Here is a 21,829-nt window from a genome sequence, read left to right on the forward strand (position 1 = left end):
CAGTAATAACAACAAAGTAACGAGTAACGGCAATGTAACGAGCAATAGCGATGGCAAGGAACAGCAGTAAAGACAGCAATAGCAAGTAGCAACAGTAGCAAGCGACATTAATAGCAACAGTAGTAGCAGCAGCAGCACAGCAAGACAAGTAACAGCAGTAGCAACAGTAGCAGCAGCAGCAGAGCAAGACAAGTAACATCAGCAGTAGGACAAACTCGTAGGCAATGGGTCAGTGATTTGTTTGCATGATATTCATCATGCAACAGCTATAACACGGAGAGATATGTGGCTAGCTCCCGTTCGTCAATATGATGTAGGCATGCATTCCGTGTGTCGTCATACGTGCTTAGGGAAAAGAACTTGCATGACATCTGTTGTCCATCCCTCCCGTGGCAGCGGGGTCCAAAAGGAAACTACAGGATATTAAGGTTCTCCTTTTAATAAAGAACTAGACCAATGCATTAGCACTTGGTGAACACATGAACTCCTCAAACTATGGTCATCACCGGGAGTGGTTCCGGTTATTGTCACTCCGGGGTTGCCGGATCATAACACATAGTAGGTAACTACAACTTGCAAGATCGGATCTAAAACACACATATATTGGTGACAACATAATAATTTCAGATCTGAAATCATGGCACTCGGGCCCTAGTGACAAGCATTAAGCATGGCAAAGTAGTAGCAACATCAATCTCAGAACATAGTGGATACTAGGGATCAATCCCCATCAAAACTAACTCGATTACATGATAGATCTCATCCTACTCATCACCGCCCAGCGAGCCTACGAATAGATTACTCACAAACGACGAAGAGCTTCATGGAATTGGAGAGGGAAGAAGGTTGATGATGACGATGGCGACGATTTCCCCTCTCCGAAGCCTAAGACGGACTCCAGATCTGCCCTCCAGATGAAGAATAGGTGGTGGCGGCGCGTCCGTATCGCAAACGCGACGAAAACTTCTCTTTTTATTTTTTCCGGGACGAAAGGCCACTTATAGAGCTGGAATTGGGGGCGGCAGAGCCGTGTGGGCCCCACAAGCCTGCCCACCGCCACCAGGGTGTGGTGGCGGAGCAGGGGCTTGTGGCCCACTGGACCACCCCTGAGGTGGAACTTGGCGCATATATTTTTGATATTTTCCAAAACTGCTCCCCGTAAATTTTCAGGACGTTTGGAGAAGTTTCATTTCTACACAAAAATAACACCAAGGCAATTCTGCTAAAAACAGCGTCAGTCCAGGTTAGTTCCATTCAAATCATGCAAATTAGAGTCCAAAACAAGGGCAAAAGAGTTTGGAAAAGTAGATACGATGGAGACGTATCAGGCGCCGGAATGACCGAGAGACGAACGAAGAGGCAACAATTGAGAAGATTGAGGATGAAAGTTGAAAGCTGAGAACGAAGAATCTTCTGAAATGATGGCCTTCGAAGGAACGAGAAATGAACACAACATTGAAATGCACCGAATAGCAAGAAAGGGATTACTCATGATTGGAACAATTAAGATGATGGCACAAATCTGAAATGACGAATCTCCAAGAGAATGGACCCAGATTTGAGAGAAACACTCCTTCGGTCTTCAAAGGAGAGAATGAAGAGAAGAACACCACCAAGAATAACTAAGACACTCCGGAATAATGAAGAATGCAAGGTTGAGCGAAATATGAGAATTAAATCGAATAGGCCTTGGAGAAGGGATATGACTGATAAAATTCATACTTATGTCATAGTTTAAAGCATAGAGATCTCCGGGAAAAGATTACAAGAGCTATATAAGATCGTGGGAAAACCTATTGGTTATGGGCCCACTCAAAGAAACCACCGTCGAAAAGATTGCTAGAAAGAGAGATATTGCACCGGTATAAAGAAAATTAGATGAGGTTAGCACCTCGAAATAATGAAAGATCTGAAAACAAGAAACTCTGAGATATCTTCAACACTCCGGATGGAAAAGAGATGAATGAATAACAAGATAGGCCCATAAGAATTTCCAACATAGGAAAGAATTACAAGGACAAAAATGATATGATGAACACGGATAATTGAATTGAATTCACCGGAAAAATCATAAGAATGAATAACAATGAACAAGAAGCTCCTGAGAATCTTCACAACGAATCACCGGATAGGACACGGAAGAAAAGATAGCGGAGGCTATAAAGAAATTAAATGCACTTGGATGAAATCCAATCACTGAAGAAAAGGGAGGGAGGGCGGGGGGAAACAAAGACAACTCGGACACATGAGATGAACTCCGAAAATAAAAAAATTCAGATTGATCTTGCAATATTGGAAAGGATTGAATTCAATGAAGAGAAGCACACCGGTTGGAAAAGAATTAACATGACGACTCGGGTTGAACGAATTGATAAGACAACCTGATTTAACAAAAGAATTTGCATTCACATAAAAATTATGAGAACACCTCTTGGAAAGATCTGGAATCACCACTTGACACTGAAGCAACTCGAATTACCATATTGAACAAAACAAAGGATGTGGCTTATGAAACAAGCCAAAACAAACTCATGAGAAAGATTTTGTCCGATATTTTCGTGGACAGGATCGCACGGGCTCGAACCTTACATTAGCCATCAAGTGCAAGGCAGTGCACCCGACATACGAAGCGTCCCCGAGTCATAGCAAGCTACAAGGACTCTTTAAGACACAACGAGAACCGATGTAAGTCGACCGTCAACAAACAAATCCACTAGATGTCGAACCCCAACCTAACATCATGCATTTGTTGGAAGATTGTCCTATAAGTAACTACTTGAATTCCCACCTAAGAATTCCCGAAATTTCTGGTCATACAATCTGGTACACGGATACAAGGAGTAATATTCACACAACTCCTATACTAACCCGTCACCTGTATCACATCCGTCAACACACAACCAGAATCTCGGACCTTCATCTACTATAGACCCTCGTGATCACAACGATACAAAGTATGGCAGTACTCCCGAACAATCTGCACCAGTACTGGGACATCGGGGTTATCTCGCCACTACTAGTATTGAAGCAATTACGAACATCCTTCGTTCTGAGATACTAAGAGATCTGAATGGTAATGATGTGCTCGAGAATCCCCTGGAGCTCAACTCCCCGGAAGAAGTCAAATCAGACACGAGGCACCAAGATAGAACTCCGTCACATCGGCATCATATAGATTCCAAAAATGTCCGCGTGATCCTAAAATAATTGAGTGACAAGAGGAGTAGAATAAATTATTACGTCAAGATTCCTCACCAGAGCATAGAAGAGGAGAAAAAGGAATCCTACTCTCTGATATATAACTAGACTCAAAGTAGTTTTTCACTAGACTCGACTCGGCCAAGTTCGATCAATCAAGGGGGCTCCTAGGTTGGTACTGCTCTGATACCAACTTGTCACGCCCAAGATGCGACCCTATCCTCAATTTGGCACGAAGGCCTCATCAGGGATAGAAGCGCATCTCGTCGTGACGCAAGAATGGATAACGTTACAAGTACATGTACTGAAAAGAAGATATATATATATATAGAATTTGGCTTACACTCGCCACAAGCTACATCAGAGTCACAGCAGTACAAATACATAATCATCATGAAGAAGAGCAGGCTCCGACTATGGACGAAAACAAACGAGAAAAGAAGAACGACGTCCATCCTTGCTATCCCAGGCTACCGGCCTGGAACCCATCCTAGATCGATGAAGAAGAAGAAGAAGAAGCAACTCCAAATGAACAATCAACGCGCTCACGTCAAATAACCTTTACCTGTACCTGCAACTGGTGTTGTAGTAATCTGTGAGCCACAGGGTACTCAGCAATCTCATTTCCAAAGGTATCAAGACTAGCAAGCTTAATGGGTGAGGTATGGTTAAGTGGTGAGGTTGCAGCAGCGGCTAAGCATATATTTGGTGGCTAAACTTACGAGTACAAGAATAAGAGGGGGATGAACTACGAATAACGGACGTGAATTACTGATGATCAAATGAATGATCCTGAATACCTACCTACGTCAGACATAACCCCACCGTGTCCTTGATCGGAGAAAGATCTCATGAAAGAGACAGTCACGGTTACGCAAACAGTTGGCATGTTTTAATTAAGTTAACTTTAAGTTATCTAGAACCAGTGTTGAACAAAGTTTCCACGTTGCCACATAACCGCGGGCACGGCTTTCTGAAAGATTTAACCCTGCAGGGGTGCTCCAACTAGTCCATCAAAAATTACCACAAGCCGCATAGAAATCCTCGATCACGACACTCACGATCTGGTCGGATTCCTTAGTGGAAAACCTCAACTCTAAGATTACCCAAAGCATCACCGGAATCCTGATGCACAAGATATCTCGTCAGAGGTAAAACTAATCCAGCAAGGCTGCCCGACGTGTCGACGATCCCGATAGGAGCCGCGTATCTCGTTCTCAGGACACGACGGATAAGTGAAGCGTACGGTGGCCTGATAGACATCACCCAAGTTTCCCCAGGTTGGCCCCGCATGGTGCTCTGTTTTGGACCAGCACCAACAACACTGGCCCCCCTGTATTATGTAAAATTACTCCTCGGGTAGCGCTAACTCCCTATGCATTTCAGTTTATCAAAATTATTATGTTTGGCAAATGTAGTACCAATGTTGGGCCTTGCCAGACCAGCTTTAATCTAAAATGAATTATCAAGGGGGTCCCCATAACAACCCCGGTCGTGTGAGGAGCGGTCAATTATGAAACATAACACAGGTAGATGAAACTAAGGGGGCAATGGTGGAACAAAACACCAGGCTAGAAAGGCCGAGCCTTCCACCTTTTACCATGTATATAGGTGCATTAAATTAAATAGCATTAATATGGTGATATAACAACGAACCCATGTTATCACATGGAAGCAAGCGGTAACATAGCCAATCAGTGGTTAAGCAAGCGGTAACATAGCCAATCAGTGGTTAAGCAAGCGGTAACATAGCCAATCAGTGGTTTGCTAGGTTGAATAGGTTGAAGGTTTTCATGGCATTGTTGAGAGGCTTATATTTAACATGTGGTAGGCAACGAGACATAGACGATAGAAGCGATAAAACTAGCATGGCAATGATAGTAATGGTATCTATGGAAATGGTCATCTTGCCTGAGATCCCGCTTGGAAGAAGAATGACTCCGTGAAGCAGACGAACCGATGTAGTCGAGCGGGTCCTCACATCCGACACGCTTGCGGAACTCTATCGAGAGGGAGGAAACCGGAAACAAGAATCAACAAACGATATTCACCACACGATGCACAACACATATGATGCATGAGCAGCTGAATACATGCAAGTCACGGCATGACAACTCACAACACTCAAACACTACACATTAAGTGAAGTGTTCTATCCTGATTATTTACTCGACAATATTAAATGTGGTTACACATGGCAAGAGGTGAAGCGCAATTAAACTACCTATCTAGGCATTTTAAATGAGGTCGGAAATGACTTATAGCACCTCCGAAACGACCTCACATGTTAATTTACGATTCTATCCAGATTTGAACTAACGCATTTAATCATTTGTTAAACAGAAAAAATAGGTTCACGTGATTCTACGCGTCGTGACAAGAAATTTACACATAGAGAACATCTCCAACGGAGCTACAGATCAAAAGTTACGGTCACCGCAAGATATGATGGCATGACTGCAATATGTGTGCAACGGCGGTCACGAGCTCTTCAAAACATACAACCAGCAAGAGAAAATGAAACTACACGAGATTCTAAGCAAGTTTCAAATAGGACACGATCAAAACGGAGCTACGGTTCAAAAACTACAAGCAAAACAAGAAATCAAAACAATCTGCCAAAATCAGCCACATAGCATTTTCTACACCCCACAACTACGAGCTACACAACTCCGATAAGCTCAAACAAGAAATGAGACGATAGAGGACAAGAAGCACTACAACAAACAACTAACAACAACTAGCATGGCAGCATGGATCACTAGGAAAAGAAGTCACAAAATGGCTTCTCACACACAGTTTCAGACTTAGTGAGAATAGCAGTTTATGAAGCTGCAGTTTTCAATCTGAAGGCATATTGACAGCAGCAAAACCGTAAGCTACAGGACTCCAAATGGCATGAAAATTCACAGCATGCTAGAGAAACACAAAGTCTACAACTAACTCCATTGCACCAACTTCAAAAGAGCTACAGATCACAAGATAGAAGCAAGACAAGACAACAACAAAATAACAGATTCAGACTTAGAAATATTTCAGCATCCCTAAAACATCACTATTTCCTAGCAAGTAAAGAACAAGCAAACCACACCTGAACATGGATTTCTATTACAAACAAAAATACCAGGGGCTAGACTAAACATCATAGGGAAGTTCTCTAGTTGACCACTACCTCAAACGAAGCGCGAAATAAAACCTATGAAATAGACAAGAGGGCAACATGGCAAAATATCGCGCGAACTAATTTGCTCAAAAACCCCGAAAACATATAAAACATGTGGGGTTTCAACACAAAAATATTACCACACGTAAATGCGGGATTATGTCCTAAACACGAAAAAATAATCTAGCGGCAAATCCCTTCACGCAAAAATACCAACGTCTACTCTAAAATACATGGCAAAGGTGTTCCTAACACATGGACATTTTATCTAAGGCATTCGGGCAATCGGGGCATGCGCGAAAAAAATAACTACGGGCAAAACAATATAGACAGCACACGTTTCTAGGCATATGGCACGCTAAACGACGTCAAACAATTATGCAAGTTGCAATAACGTAATCTACGTGCAAAACTACACGAAAACCATATACTACACGCCTCGAACCGACTTACGGTTAAAAAGATACGGGCGATTATATTTACGTCTATTTCCTGAAAATAATATATTCTCAGAAAAATCCTAAACTAAATGGGCCTAACAGGGGCGCAAAACAGAAGGTGCGCTCGGGGGCGAGGGGTAGATCTCGGCTCACCTTGGGCCGCCGAGGAGGAAGTGGGCCGAGGGAGCGAGGCAGTCTGGCTGCGGGGCGCTAGGCAGACTAGGCCGCTGTGGGGTGACCTCGGGCGGATCATCCTGGGCCGGCTCGGGGCCCACGCGGGAGGAGGCCCAGCCGGGCGGAGGCCGAGCGGAGCCTCGTCGTCCTCGATCGCGGGCAGGCACCTAGGCGGTGCAGCAACAGGAACCGGCGGCGGGGCAAGGGATGCCAGATCCCCGTGGCGGGGGCAAGGGGAGGCCGGATCCTAGTGGCCTAGGGCGGATCCGGGACTCGCGGATCCGCTCCCGACTGGAGGGATGGCGGAGCACATGGCGCGGCGGGGCAAGGGGTTGCTCGGGACCGGGATGCCGGCGGCGGGGCACGCGAGGCAGGGACTCTGGCGGCGGGGAGCGATGCCGCGGCGGCCGGTGGTGGGAAGAGGCGAGGAGAGGTGCGTCGGCGAGCTGGTGGCACACAGGAGGTCGCCAGCGGCGGGGCACAGGGGGAGCTGCGCAGCCTTAGGAGGAGGAGCATGGGGCAAGGGGCAAGGGGCTGCGGGAGGTGCCTGGGCCGTTGGATCAGAGATCCGACGGTCTAGATCGGTGCCCTGGGTTGCATCAGATCTGGGAGGAGAGAGATGGCTGCTAGGGTTTCGGGAATTGCACGGTTTTTGAGGCAGGATTAGTGGAGACCTAAAATGGGAGGGGAGGTGTGTTTAAATAGGAAAGGGGGGCTAGGTTTAGCGAAATTCCGCCCCGGATCCAACCGTGCGGTCGGATTCGAATAATTCCGAATGCGGGAACGGTTACGAGGCCGTGTATAGGGAATATCCGGAGTTGAAAGGGAGTGCGGGCAGCGCGGCAACGTTTTTTAAAACACCGACAACCGTCCGACGATAGACCGAGTATGGTGCCGCTACGGTTGATCGTTCAGGTACCAGACGGACTTCGATCGCGACGAAACTTGACAGGCAGCCTACCTATATTAAAATAAGACCGCACGTCAAATTCCAACCCGATCAGAGAAAGTTTTATGCATACTTTTGAAAACAAGATTTAAACGTTGCCGCGGGCGCGTGCGTGTGTGGTCGGGCTCGGAACGGACAACGACGAGAAACGGCAACTAACAACGGATGCAACTTTTGAAAACTGGCGGCAACGGGATGCTGATGCAATGCAGATGATGCACATGATGCGACAAAAGAAAATAGACAGATGACGAAAACGGAATAGAAGGGGAATCTTCTGGAACGCCGGCATCGGGCTGTCACACTACATCAGAGTATCGTCGGTACAATATATAAATATCACGAAGAACAGCAGGGTCCGACTACGAACAAAAACAAACGAGAAAAGAACAACCTCCATCCTTGCTATCCCAGGCTATCGGCCTGGACCCATCCTAGATCGATGAAGAAGAAGAAGAAGAAACTCCAAAGCACAACCATCACACTCACGTCATAAGATCACTTTACATGTACCTGCAACTGGTGTTGTAGTAATTTGTGAGCCACACGGGACTCAGCAATCTCATTCCCAAAGGTATCAAGACTAGCAAAGCTTAATAGGTGAGGTATGGTTAATTGGTGAGGCTGCAGCAAGTGACTAAGCATTTATATGAGGTGGCTAACTTACGAGTACAAGAATAAAAGAGGGGGATGAACTTCGCATAGCGGACGCGAACTACTGATGATCAAATGAATGATCCTGAACACCTACCTACGACAGACATAACCCCATCGTGTCCTCGATCGGAGAAGGAACTCACGAAAGAGACAGTCACGGATACACACATGGTTGGCAAGTTTTAATTAAGTTTACTTCAGGTCATCTAGAACCAATGTTAAACAAAGTTTCCACGTTGCCACATAACCGCGGGCACGGCTATCCGAAAGATTTAACCCTGCAGGGCTGCTCCAACTAGTCCATCACAAATTACCACAAGCCGCATAGAAATCCTCGATCGCGAAACTCTCGATCTCGTCGGACTCCTTAGTGGAAAACCTCAACTCTGAGATTACCCAAAGCATCACCGGAATCCCGATGCAAAAGATATTTCGTAAAAGGTAAAACTAATCCAGCAAGGCCGCCCGACATGTCTACGATCCCGATAGGAGTCGCGTATCTCGTTCTCAGGACACGACGGATAAGCAAAGCGTACGGTGGTCTGATAGACATCTCCCGAGTTGCCCCGGATTGGCCCCGCACGGTGCTCTAGTTTGGACCAACGCTCATGAGGAGCACTGGCCCGGGGGTTGATTAATTACTCTGCGGGTGCCAACGGGTCCCTGTGCATTTTTATTAGGTTATTAGGCAAATGTAGTACCAAAGTTGGGCCTTGCCAGACCAGTTTTAATCTAAGACGAATTATCAAGGGGGTCCCCATAACAACCCCGATCGTATTAGGAGCGCTCAATTATGGAATATAACATCGGTAGCCGAAACTAAGGGGGCAAAGGTGGAACAAAACACCAGGCTAGAAAGGCCGAGCCTTCCACCTTTTACCAAGTATATAGATGCATTAAATTAAATAGCATTAATAGGGTGATAAAACAAAGAACCCACGTTATCACATGGAAGCAACTGCACCTGCAACTAGCAACGCTAACACATGGTTAAGCAAGCGGTAACATAGCCAATCAGTGGTTTGCTAGGTTGTGAACATGTTGAAGGTTTTCATGGCAATGTTGAGAGGCTCACATTTAACACGTGGTAGGCAGCGAGACATGGTGAAAGAAACGAAATAACTAGCATGACAATGATAGTAATGGTATCTAGGGAAATGGTCATCTTGCCTGAGATCCCGCTTGGAAGAAGAACGACTCCATGAAGCAGACGAACCGATGTAGTCGAACGGATCCTCACTTTCCGACACGCTTGCGGAACTCTTTTGAGCCGAAGCAAACCGGAAACAAGAATCAAAACACGATATTCACCACGACACATGCACGACAAGATGCAATCCACATATGATGCATGATCAGTTGAATATATGCAAGACATGGCATGTCAATTCACAACAATCAAACACTACACATTAAGTGAAGTTCAATATGCAACGAGTTGCATATTGACAAAACTCCACATATGGATTATTTATTTCTATCCCAATTAGGTACACGACAATATTAAATGTGGTTAAACAAGGCAAGAGGTGAAGCGTAATTAAACTACGTATCTATGCATTTTAAATGAGGCCGGAAACGACTTATAGCATCTCCGAGATGACCTCATGCGTTAATTTATAATTCTGTCCATATCTGAATTAACACGTTTATATATTTGTTAAACAGCAAAATAAAGTAATTCACGTGATTCTACGTGTCGCTCCAATCAATTTTTACATAGAGAACATCTCCAATGGAGCTACGGTTCAAAAGATATGCTCATCGCAAGACATGATGGCATGAATGCAATATATATGCGAATGTCAGCCACAAGCATTCCAAACCAAGAAGGCAGCAACATAATATGAAACTACACGATATTCTAAGCAAGTTTCATATAGGAGTCGATCAAAACGGAGCAACGGTTCAACAAATACAAGCTATACAAGAAATAGTCATAAACTGCCAAAATCAGCCACATAGCATTTTCTACACCCCAAAACAACAAGCTACATAAATCCAAAATGCTCAAACAAGGCATGAGGGAATAGTGGTCAAGATGCTCTACAACATACTACTGATAACATCTAGCATGGCAGCATGGACCACTAGGAAAAGAACTCACAAAATGACATCTCGCACACATTTTCAGACTTAGTAAAAATATTAGTTTTTGACAGTGCAGTTTACGATCTGAAGGCATGTTGACAGCAGCAAAACTATATCCTACAGGGCATCAAATGGCATGAAAATTGACAGCATGCTAGAGAATCTTAAGGTCTACAACTAACTCCATTGAGCCAACCTCAAAAGAGCTATAGATCACGAGAAAACGCATGGCAAGATAGCAACAAAATATAACAGTTTTCAGACTTGGAAATATTTCAGCATCTCCAAATCAGCACTATTTTCTAGCATGTTGAGAACAAGCAAACAACACCTAAACATGGATTTCTATTGCAACCAAAATTACCAGCGGATAGCCTACATATCCAAGGGCATACCTCTAGTTGACAACTCATTCATATCATGCACGGGATAAATCCCACCAAATAAACAAAAGGGCAACATGGCAAAATATCATGCGCACTAACTTGCTCAAAAGCTAAAACTAAATGCACAGTTAAATTCTATGGATTTTTCTACCCCGAAAACATACATAATATGCGGGGTTCGAAAAATAAACTAACGCCACACATATATGCGAGAAAAAAAATCCTAAACGCGACATAGCAAACTAGCGACGGAACCTACATGCAAAAATACAGACAGCAACTCTAAAATAGATGGCAAAGGGTCCCAAACAACACGAACATTTCATCTATGGTATTTGAACAATCCGGACACGCACAAAAATAGCTATGGATTAATTCTCTATTAGGACAGCACGCAAATCTAGGCATACGACGGTTCAAAACACTCCAAACATGCATTGAAGTTGCAAAATATTATTCTACGTGAAAAACTACGAGAGTTACATATATAATACATCACGATACGACACACGATTTATTATCTACAAGCGTTTGAAAATCTAGCATTTTTATGAAATTAATAAATCCGAAAAATCCTAAAAATATACTACCGGGCCTAATTCGAAAACTGGGCTGAAACAGGGGTGCGCGCACAATACTATAATGCACCTAACGCGCGATATAGAGGCTTGGGGGGGGGCTAACCTCGGGCCAACTTGGGCTTGAGAGGAGGCCTAGCTCGGCCGAAGGAGCTCCTAGCGTTGGGCCTTGGCGAGGCCCACGCGGGCGCTGGCTCCAGCCCACACGAGTGGCAGCCACGGCAAGGGAGGTTCCTTCTCCCGAGCGCGACGACATGGTGGAGCTGGAGCTCGCCGAAGGGACAGGCCACTAGGGGCGTCACCAGCGGGCGACGGGAGGCCGGCAGGAGGCGGCGCGATGCCAGATCTAGCTGAAGCAAGCCGGATCCTGGCCGGGGCGCAGGGTGGCCACGAGCTGCGGCGCGCGGCGGCTGACAGGAGGCAGATGGCAGCGGCAGGCGGTGCGAGGGCGGAGGCGACCGCGGGAGGCGGCGGTGCGAGGCGGGTCCATGACGGCAGGGCAGAGGCACCGCGGGTGCACGGCGGCGCGACGCCAGGGCACGGGTCGCTCGGCTGGCGCGGAGGAGCTGGGGGAGCACGCGGGCGAGGCAGGGGGCGCGGCGGGGAGCTCGGGCCCAGATGGGCTCGGCGGGCCTGACCCGGGCTCGGGCGGGCCCGGCGGCTCGAGGAGGGAGACATGGAGGTGGAGGCTAGGTGGTGGCTAGGGTTAGGTGGGTGATACGTCTCCAATCGTATCTATAATTTTTTATTGTTCCATGCTACTATATTATCAACTTGGGATGTTTTATATGCATTTATATGCTATTTTATATCATTTTTGGGACTAGCCTATTAACTTAGTGCCGAGTGCCAGTTTCTGTTTTTTCCGTGTTTTTGACCTTTTTCAGATAAGAATATTAAATGGAGTCCAAACGGAATAAAACCTTCGGGATGATTTTTTCCATAATAGAAGGGATCCAGAAAACTTAAGAACCTAGGTAGAGGGCCACGGAGGAGGCCACGAGCCCCCTAGGCGCGCCCCAAGGGGGGCGCACCTAGCAGGCTCGTGGGCCCCCCGTGCCTCCTTTGCCCTACCTTGCTCGCCTATAAATTCCCTAAAATCCCCAAACCAACAGAAACAGCCACGAAAATACTTTTCCGCCGGCGCAAGCTTCTATTTCCGCGAGATCCCATCTCGGGACCATTCTGGTGCCCTGCCAGAGGGGGATTCACACATGGAGGGCTTGTTCATCAACACCATTGCCTCTCCTATGATGCGTCAGTAGTTCACCATAGACCTTCAGGTCCATAGCTAGTAGCTAGATGGCTTCTTCTCTCTCTTGGATCTTCAATACAAAGTTCTCCATGATCTTCATGGAGATCTATCCGATGTAACTTTCTTTTGCGGTGTGTTTGTTGAGATCCGATGAATTGTGTATTTATATTCAGATTATCTATGAATATTATTTGAGTCTCCTCTGATTTCTTATATGCATGATTTCGTATCCTTGGAATTCTCTTCGAGTTATGTGTTTCGTTTGGCCAACTTGATCTGTAATTCTTGCAATGGGATAAGTCCTTGGTTTTGGGTTCATACCGTGCGGTGTCCTCACCTAGTGACAGAAGGGATAGCGAGGCACGCATCGTGTTGTTGCCATCAATGGTAAAAAGATGGGGTTTATATCATATTGCATGAATTTATCCCTCTACATCATGTCATCTTGCTTATACTACTATTACTTTCTGCATACTTTCTGCATCTACTACTATTATTACTATTAGTCATACATATAGGCATCACGTCTGAGACAAGTAGACCGATACTTTCTGCATCTACTACTATTACTCCACACATCGACCGGTATCTAGCATGCATCTAGTGTATTGAGTTCATGACGAACAGAGTAACGCCTTAAGCAAGATGACATGATGTAGAGGGATAATCTCAAACCAATGATGAAAACCCCATCTTTTTACCCTTGATGGCAACAACACGATGCATGCCTCGCTACCCCTTCTGTCACTGGGTGAGGTCACCGCACGGTATGAACCCAAAACCAAGCACTTCTCCCATTGCCAGAATCATAGATCTAGTTGGCCAGACAAAACCCACAACTCGAAGAGAATTACAAGGATATGAAATCATGCATAAGAGAGATCAGAAGAAACTCAAATAAGATTCATAGATAATCTGATCATAAATGCACAATTCATCGGATCTCGACAAACACACCACAAAAGAAGATTACATCGTATAGATCTCCATGAAGATCATGGAGAACTTTGTATTGAAGATCCAAGAGAGAGAAGAAGCCATCTAGTTACTAGCTATGGACCCGTAGGTCTATGGTGAACTACTCACGCATCATCGGAGATGTCATGGTGTTGATGAAGAAGCCCTCCGTATCCGAATCTCCCCTCCGGCAGGGCACCAGAACGTGCCCCAGATGGGATCTTGCGGAGACAGAAGCTTGCGGCGGCGGAAAAGTAATTTCGATGATCTCCTGATTTTTTGGGAGTTTTAGGGAATTTATAGGCGCAACCCCTAGGTCAGGGGGCACTCACGAGGCCCACAAGCCTGTGGGCCGCGGCCTCCCCCCTGGTTGCGGGGTGGGGGCTTGTGGGGGCCCTGAGGCTCCCCTGCCTTGGCTCTCAAGCTTCCTAATCTTCTTCCGTTACGAAAAAATCTTTTTGGGGATTTTCTTCCGTTTGGACTCCGTTTCAAAATCTCCTCTGAAAGGGGTCAAAAACATGGAAAAAACAGGAACTGGCACTGAGTTAATAAGTTAGTCCCAAAAAATATATAAAAGGCATGCAAAACATCCAAAGTTTGACAAGATAATAGCATGAAACCATAAAAAATCATAGATACGTTGGAGACGTATCAAGCATCCCCAAGCTTAACTCCTGCTCGTCCTCGAGTAGGGAAGTGATAAAGAACGAATTTTTGATGTGGAATGCTACCTAGCATAGTTGTCCTTTGCAACTTCTTTCACATGACATGAATGTTCAGATCCGTGAGATTCGAAACAATAGTTTGCTATTGACATGAAAGCAGTAATACTTCAAGGAAACTAGAAAAGTAATCATGAACTTTCAAAATAACAAGGCCAAGGAAAGTTATCCCTACAAAATCATATAGTCTGGCTATGCTCCATCATCCTGACACAACTAAAGTAAATCATGCACAACCCCGGTATTGGCCAAGTAATTGTTTTCGCACTCTTACTTTCTCAAACTTTTTATAACTATCACGCAATACATGAGCGTGAGCCATGGATATAGCACTATAGGTGGAGTAGAATGTGGTGGTGGTTGTGAGACAAACAAGGAGGAGATGGTCACATTGACTCGGCGTATCAATAGGCTATGGAGATGCCTATTAATAGATATCAATGTGAATGAGTAGGGATTACCATACAAGAGATGCACTAGAGCTATAAGTATGTGAAAGCTCAAAAGGAAAACTAGTGGGTGTGCATCCAACTTGCTTGCTCACGAAGACCTAGGGCAATTTTGAGGAAGCCCATCATTGGAATATACAAGCCAAGTTATATAATGAAGATCCCCACTAGCATATGGTAGTGACGAAGCAAGAATCTTTCAATCATGAAGAACATGGTGCTATTATGAAGCACAAGTGTGGAAAAGATAGTAGCATTGTCCCCTCTCTCTTTTTCTCTCTCTTTTTCATTTGGGCTCTTAGGCCTCTTTTTTTCTTTTCTTTTCTTTTCTCTTTTTTTTGTTTTTGGGCTCTTTGGCCTCTTCTTCTTTTTTTCCTCACATGGGACAATGCTCTAATAATGATGATCATCACACTTTTATTTACTCACAGCTCAAAGCTCATAATGATGATGACTCCATAGGAGATGCCTCCGGCAGTGTACCGGGATGTGCAACGATCTAGCATGGCGTATGACGTTCAAACATCACGCTAGCTATCTTACGATCATGCAATGGCAATATGATAATGACGGCACAAGTCATGAGACAGAGCGGTGGGAGTTGCATGGCTATATATCTCGGAATGGCTATGAAAATGCCATAGTAGGTAGGTATAGTGGCTGTTTTGAGGAAGGAATTTGGTGGGTTTGTGCACCGGCGAGAATTGCGCGGCACTAGAGAGGCTAGAAATGGTGGAAGGTGAAAGTGGATCTATACCATGGACTCACATTAGTCATGAAGAACTCACATACTTGTTGCGGAAGTTTTTATTAGTAATCGAAACAAAGTGTTAAACGCATACTCCGAGGGGAAGGGTTGGTAGGTGTAAACCATCGCGCGATCCCGACCTCAACACAAAGGATGACAATCAATAGATCAGTTATACTCCGACTACCTAACATACTGGTTCACCATACGTGCATGCTACGGGAATCACTAACTTCAACACAAGTATTTCTAGATTCACAACACCCTACTAACATAACTCTTAATATTACCAAATCCACGTCTCAAAACTATTTGAGAGGAATCAAAACTTCTCTTTCTATTCAATGCACATGAAGATGGAGGTTTTTGCATCCTCTTTCGGTATCTATCACCTTTGGGACTACTTTCATAGCATAAGCCAACTACCAAATCACGCACCGCCGTGCTCTAAAAGATATAAGTGAAGCACATAGAGCAAAAGTATCTAGCTCAAAATATGTATGTGAAGCACTATGAGCATTCTAGGCAAATCACGATGAGTGCATGTCTCTCTCTCTCAAAAAGGTGTGCAGCAAGGATGATTGTGACACAACAAAAAGAAAAGACTCCTATGATACAAGACGCTCCAAGAAAAAACACATATCATGTGGTGAATAAAAATATAGCTCCAACTAATGTTACCGATGGATTGAAGACGAAAGAGGGGATGCCTTCCTGGGGCATCCCCAATCTTAGGCTTTTTGGTGTGCTTGAATTTGGCTTGCGATGCCTTGGGAATCCCCAAGCTTGAGCTCTTTCCACTCCTTATCTCATCGTCCATAAGAACATCACCCAAAACTTGAAAACTGCACAACACAAAACTTAAACAGAAACTCGTGATAACATTAGCACAAGAAAACAAACTACCATTTCTTTTGGTACTGTAGAAACCTTGAATTCTATCTATATTGGTGTTGGGCTACTGTATTCTCACTTTTCCATGGCTAGTACCCCCCGATACTAACCATAGTTTCATCAAAAACAAGCAACCAACTCAACAAAAACATAATCTGTCAAAAACAGACCAGTCTGTAGCAATCTGTATACTTCGTATACTTCTGGTACCTCAAAAAATCTGAAAAATTACGACGGCCTGGGTAAAAAGCATATCTACCAGAAGCAAAAAGAATCAACTCAAAATCTCTTTCTGAATAAAAATGAAATGTCATCTCGTAAGAGAAAAGTTTTTGTCTTTTTCCAGCAGGATCAAACAACCATTACCAAGACTAGTCATAAAGGTTTTGCTTGGCTCAAACACAAAAAGAAACAAAAAAAACACAATCACAACAGAATTGTGATGGTGTGGATGCAACAAAACAGAAAGAAAAATATAAATTCATTGGGTTGCCTTCCAACAAGCGCTATTGTTTAACGCCCTTAGTTAGGCATAAAAGTGATAGAATCACGTATCGTCGTCTTTGGTGCTCAAACCATAAGTGGCGTGATCACTGATCATCTTAAGGTTTTCATCTTTCTTGCTAGATGGTTCACCACTATTTTTTGGAACAAAAACAGATTTGGTGACCTTATTGTGGGCAAAGTTTGGAGTATTCTGCACAGCGGGAAAAGCGGAACCCAAGTTGGTTATAACATCCTCTAGTTTGCCAATCCTAGCGTTTTTCGTTAACTGTGGGTTCCTTCTCCTTTAAATTTTTCAAAACCATTCCCACCTTGGATCCGTACTGAGTGATTTGATTGTGGATCTTTTTATCCAAATTCTCAATGAGTTCTATCGTAGAAACTTTATTTTCAAAGACGTCCAGCCTACGCATCACATGTTCCAGAGTTAAGGTAGTTCCATTAACCATGAGTGGGGGTGAGCCTACCAAATTTATCACAGCTCCGTAAGAATCAATGGTATGGCTACCCAAGAAATTTCCACCTACGATGGTGTCAAGAATGTACCTATTCCAAGGAGAAACACCCACATAAAAACTGCGAAGCAGGACGGTAGTGGATTGATTATGAGTGGATCTACTCTGAGCATTGCAAATCCTATACCAAGCGTCCTTTAAGTTTTCTTCCTCAATTTGTTTGAAATTGAGGACTTCGCTCTCAGGAGTATCATTCGAAGTGGTGGATCTACCCATCAGGATAGACTATCCGACACAGACAAACAGAAAGTAAGCGAGAGAAAAGGGCGAACGAAAAGGCAAACGAAAAAGGCAAATTGGTGAAGTGGGGGAGAGGAAAACGAGATGCAACTGGCAAACAAAGTAAATGCAGGAGCTGAGTTTGCGACACCTACTTGGATGAGCCCTTGACTAGATCTTCCTCCCCGGCAACGGTGCCAGAAATTCTTCTATTATGGTAATAAAAGTCCTTCTCGGTAACGCCAGAAATTCTTCTTGCTACATCTATTGTTTGCGTCGGTTTTTCCCTTGAAGAGTAAAGGGTGATGCAACACAGGAGCAGTAAGTATTTCCCTCAGTTTGAGAACCAAGGTATCGATTCAGATGGAGGGTCTCGTCAAGTCCAGAGTACCTGCGCAAACAAAAACAAGCTTGCACCAAATGCTTCAAAGGGGTTGTAAATCCCTTCAAGATTGTTTGCAAAGTGAGATCTGAAGGCGGAAAGTGCAATGAAGTAAAAAGTGTAAGGCTGAAAATATGGTGTGGAGTAGACCCGGGGGCCATAGTGTTCACTAGACGCTTCTCTCAAAATAGCAAATATCACGGTGGGTGAACAAATTACTGTCGAGCAATTGATAGAACCGCACAAAGTCATGACGATATGTAAGGCAATGATCATACATATAGGCATCACGTCCGAGACAAGTAGACCGATACTTTCTGCATCTACTACTATTACTCCACACATCAGCCGCTATCCAGCATGCATCTAGTGTATTGAGTTCATGACGAACAGAGTAACGCCTTAAGCAAGATGACATGATGTAGAGGGATAATCTCAAACCAATGACGAAAACCCCATCTTTTTACCCTTGATGGCAACAACATGATGCGTGCCTCGCTACCCCTTCTGTCACTGGGTGAGGTCACCACACGGTATGAACCCAAAACCACGCACTTCTCCCATTGCAAGAATCATAGATCTAGTTGGCCAGAAAAAACCCACAACTCGAAGAGAATTACAAGGATATGAAATCATGCATAAGAGAGATCGGAAGAAACACAAATAAGATTCATAGATAATTTGATCATAAATCCACAATTCATCGGATCTCAACAAACACACCGCAAAAGAAGATTACATCAGATAGATATCCATGAAGATCATGGAGAACTTTGTATTGAAGATCGAAGAGAGAGAAGAAGCCATCTAGTTACTAGCTAGGACCCATAGGTCTATGGTGCACTCATCGGAGAGGTCATGGTGTTGATGAAGAAGCCCTCCGTATCCGAATCTCCCCTCCCGCAGGGCACGAGAACATGCCCCAGATGGGATCTTGCGGACACAGATGCTTGCGGCAGCGGAAAAGTAATTTCGATGATCTCCTGATTTTTTTGGGATTTTTAGGGAGTTTATAGGCGCAACCCCTAGGTCAGGGGGCGCTCAGGGGGGGGCCCACAAGCCTGTGGGTCGTGGCCTAACCCCCTGGCCGCGGGGTGGGGGCTTGTGGGGCCCCTGAGGCTCCCCTGCCTTGGCTCTCAAGCTTCCCAATCTTCTTCCGTTACGAAAAAAATCTTTTCAAGGATTTTCTCCCGTTTGGACTCCGTTTCAAAATCTCCTCTGAAAGGGTCAAAACCATGGAAAAACAGGAACTGGCACTTGGCACTGAGTTAATAAGTTAGTCCCTAAAAATATATAAAAGGCATGCAAAACATCCAAAGTTTGACAAGATAATAGCATGAAACCATCAAAAATCGTAGATACGTTGGAGACGTATCACTTGACAGTAATTCGTTCACCCACCATAATACTTGCTATCATGAGAGAAGCCTCTAGTGAACATTATGGCCCCCGGGTCTATTTTACACATTATATATTCAGATCCACATACAAAAATACCAAAAAAACCTTGCTGCACTTCTATTTATTTATTTATATTTACCTATTATCACTATCAGATCTCACTTTGCAAGTAATCGTAAAGGCATTGACAACCCCTTTATCGCGTTGGGTGCAAGTTTGTTTGTCTTTGCACAGGTGCCTTGGTGCCTCATCTTGATACTGCTACTGGATTGATACCTTGGTTCTCAAACTGAGGGAAATACTTATCTCTACTTTGTTGCATCACCCTTTCCTCTTCAAGGGAAAAACCAACGCAAGCTCAAGAAGTAGCAGGAAGAATTTCTGGCGCCGTTGCCGGGGAGTATTCAAGTGAAGCATATCTACCAAGTACCTATCGCAAACTCATCTCTTACATTTACATTATTTGCCATTTGCCTCTCGTTTTCCTCTCCCCCACTTCTAAAACAAAATCCACAAAAATATTTGCCTTTCTTTATTTTGCCTTTTTCGTTCGCCTCTTTCTTTTGCTTACTTTCTGTTTGCTTGTGTGGGTTAGTCTACTTATCCTTATGGCTAGTCCTATCGCTATGATCATTACTCCCGAGAGCGAGCTTCTTAACTTTAAACAAAATGAGGGAGAAAACTTAAAAGATGCTTGGTATAGAATTTGGAATGCTCAGAATAGATCTACTCGTAAGCAATCTACTACCGTTCTACTTTGCAATTTTTATGTGGGTATTTCCCCTTGGAATAGGTATGTTCTTGACACCATCGTAGGCGGAAATTTCTTGGGTAGCCATAACATTGATTCTTATGGTGCTTTAATAAATTTGGTAGGCTCACCCCCACTCATGGTTAATGGAACTGCTTTAACTTTGGAACATGTGATGTGTAGGCTGGATATTATTGAAAATAAAGTTGCTACGATAGAACTCATTGAAAATTTGGATAAAAAGATCCACAATCAAATCACTCAATATGGATCCAAGGTGGGAATTACTTTGAAAATTTTAAAGGAGAAGGAACCCATAGTTAACGAAAAACTAGATCATGATTCCGCTAGAATTGGCAAACTAGAGGATGTTATAACCAACTTGGGTTCCGCTTTTGCTGCTGTTCAGAACACTCCAAATTTTCCCACAATAAGTCCACTAAGCTTGTTTATGTTCCTAAAAACAATGGTGAACCATCTAGTAAGAGAGATGAAGATCTTAAAATGTTGAGTGTTCACCCTACCTATCTTGATATCTTAAAAAAACCTATCATCACTAATGATTATCTTTGTTGCCTATCTAGGAGTATAATTATTGATAAAATTAAAGAACTCCCTAGTAATGATGATGGTATGAGTGGTTTGAGCACTAAAGATGACAATACTTGATTCTGTTGCCTTACGCCTAGCTAAGGGCGTTAAACAATAGCGCTTGTTTGGAGGCAACCCAATGAATAAATTTATTTCTGCTTTTTACTTTCTGTTTTGTTGAGTCCACACCATCATGATTTTGTTATGATTGTGTTTTTTATGTTTTAATTAGTGTTTGTGCCAAGTAGAACCTTTATGATTAGTTTTGGTGATAGTTGTTTAACCATGCTGAAAAAGACAGAAACTTTGTGCTCACAAAATTATTTTTAATTCCTATCGAGAAAGAGATTTTGAGTTTATTCTTTTTGATGCTGATTGATATGCAAATTTGCCTAATTGTCAAAATTGCTTCAGAATTTTTGGGATAGCAGAGGTATAAGAAATATACAGATTGCTACAGACTATTCTGTTTTTGTTGTGTTGATTGCTTATTTTGATGAAACTATGGTTAGTATCGGGGGTACAAGCCATGGAGAAGTGAGAATATAGTAATATAACATCAATCTAAATGGAAACTAAGTTTACTGTAGTACCTAAAAAGTTGGTGGTTTGTTTTCTTATGCTAATGATATCACGAGTTTCTGTTTAAGTTTTGTGTTGTGAAGTTTTCATGTTTTGGGTGATGTTCTTATGGACAATGGAATAAAGAGTGGAAAGGGCCTAAACTTGGGGATGCCCAAGTCATCCCAAGCTAAATTCAAGGACACCAAAAAGCCTAACCTTGGGGATGCCCCGGGAAGGCATC

This window comes from Hordeum vulgare, chromosome 6H (assembly GCF_904849725.1).
Source record: "Hordeum vulgare subsp. vulgare chromosome 6H, MorexV3_pseudomolecules_assembly, whole genome shotgun sequence".
Lineage (NCBI taxonomy): Eukaryota > Viridiplantae > Streptophyta > Magnoliopsida > Poales > Poaceae > Hordeum > Hordeum vulgare.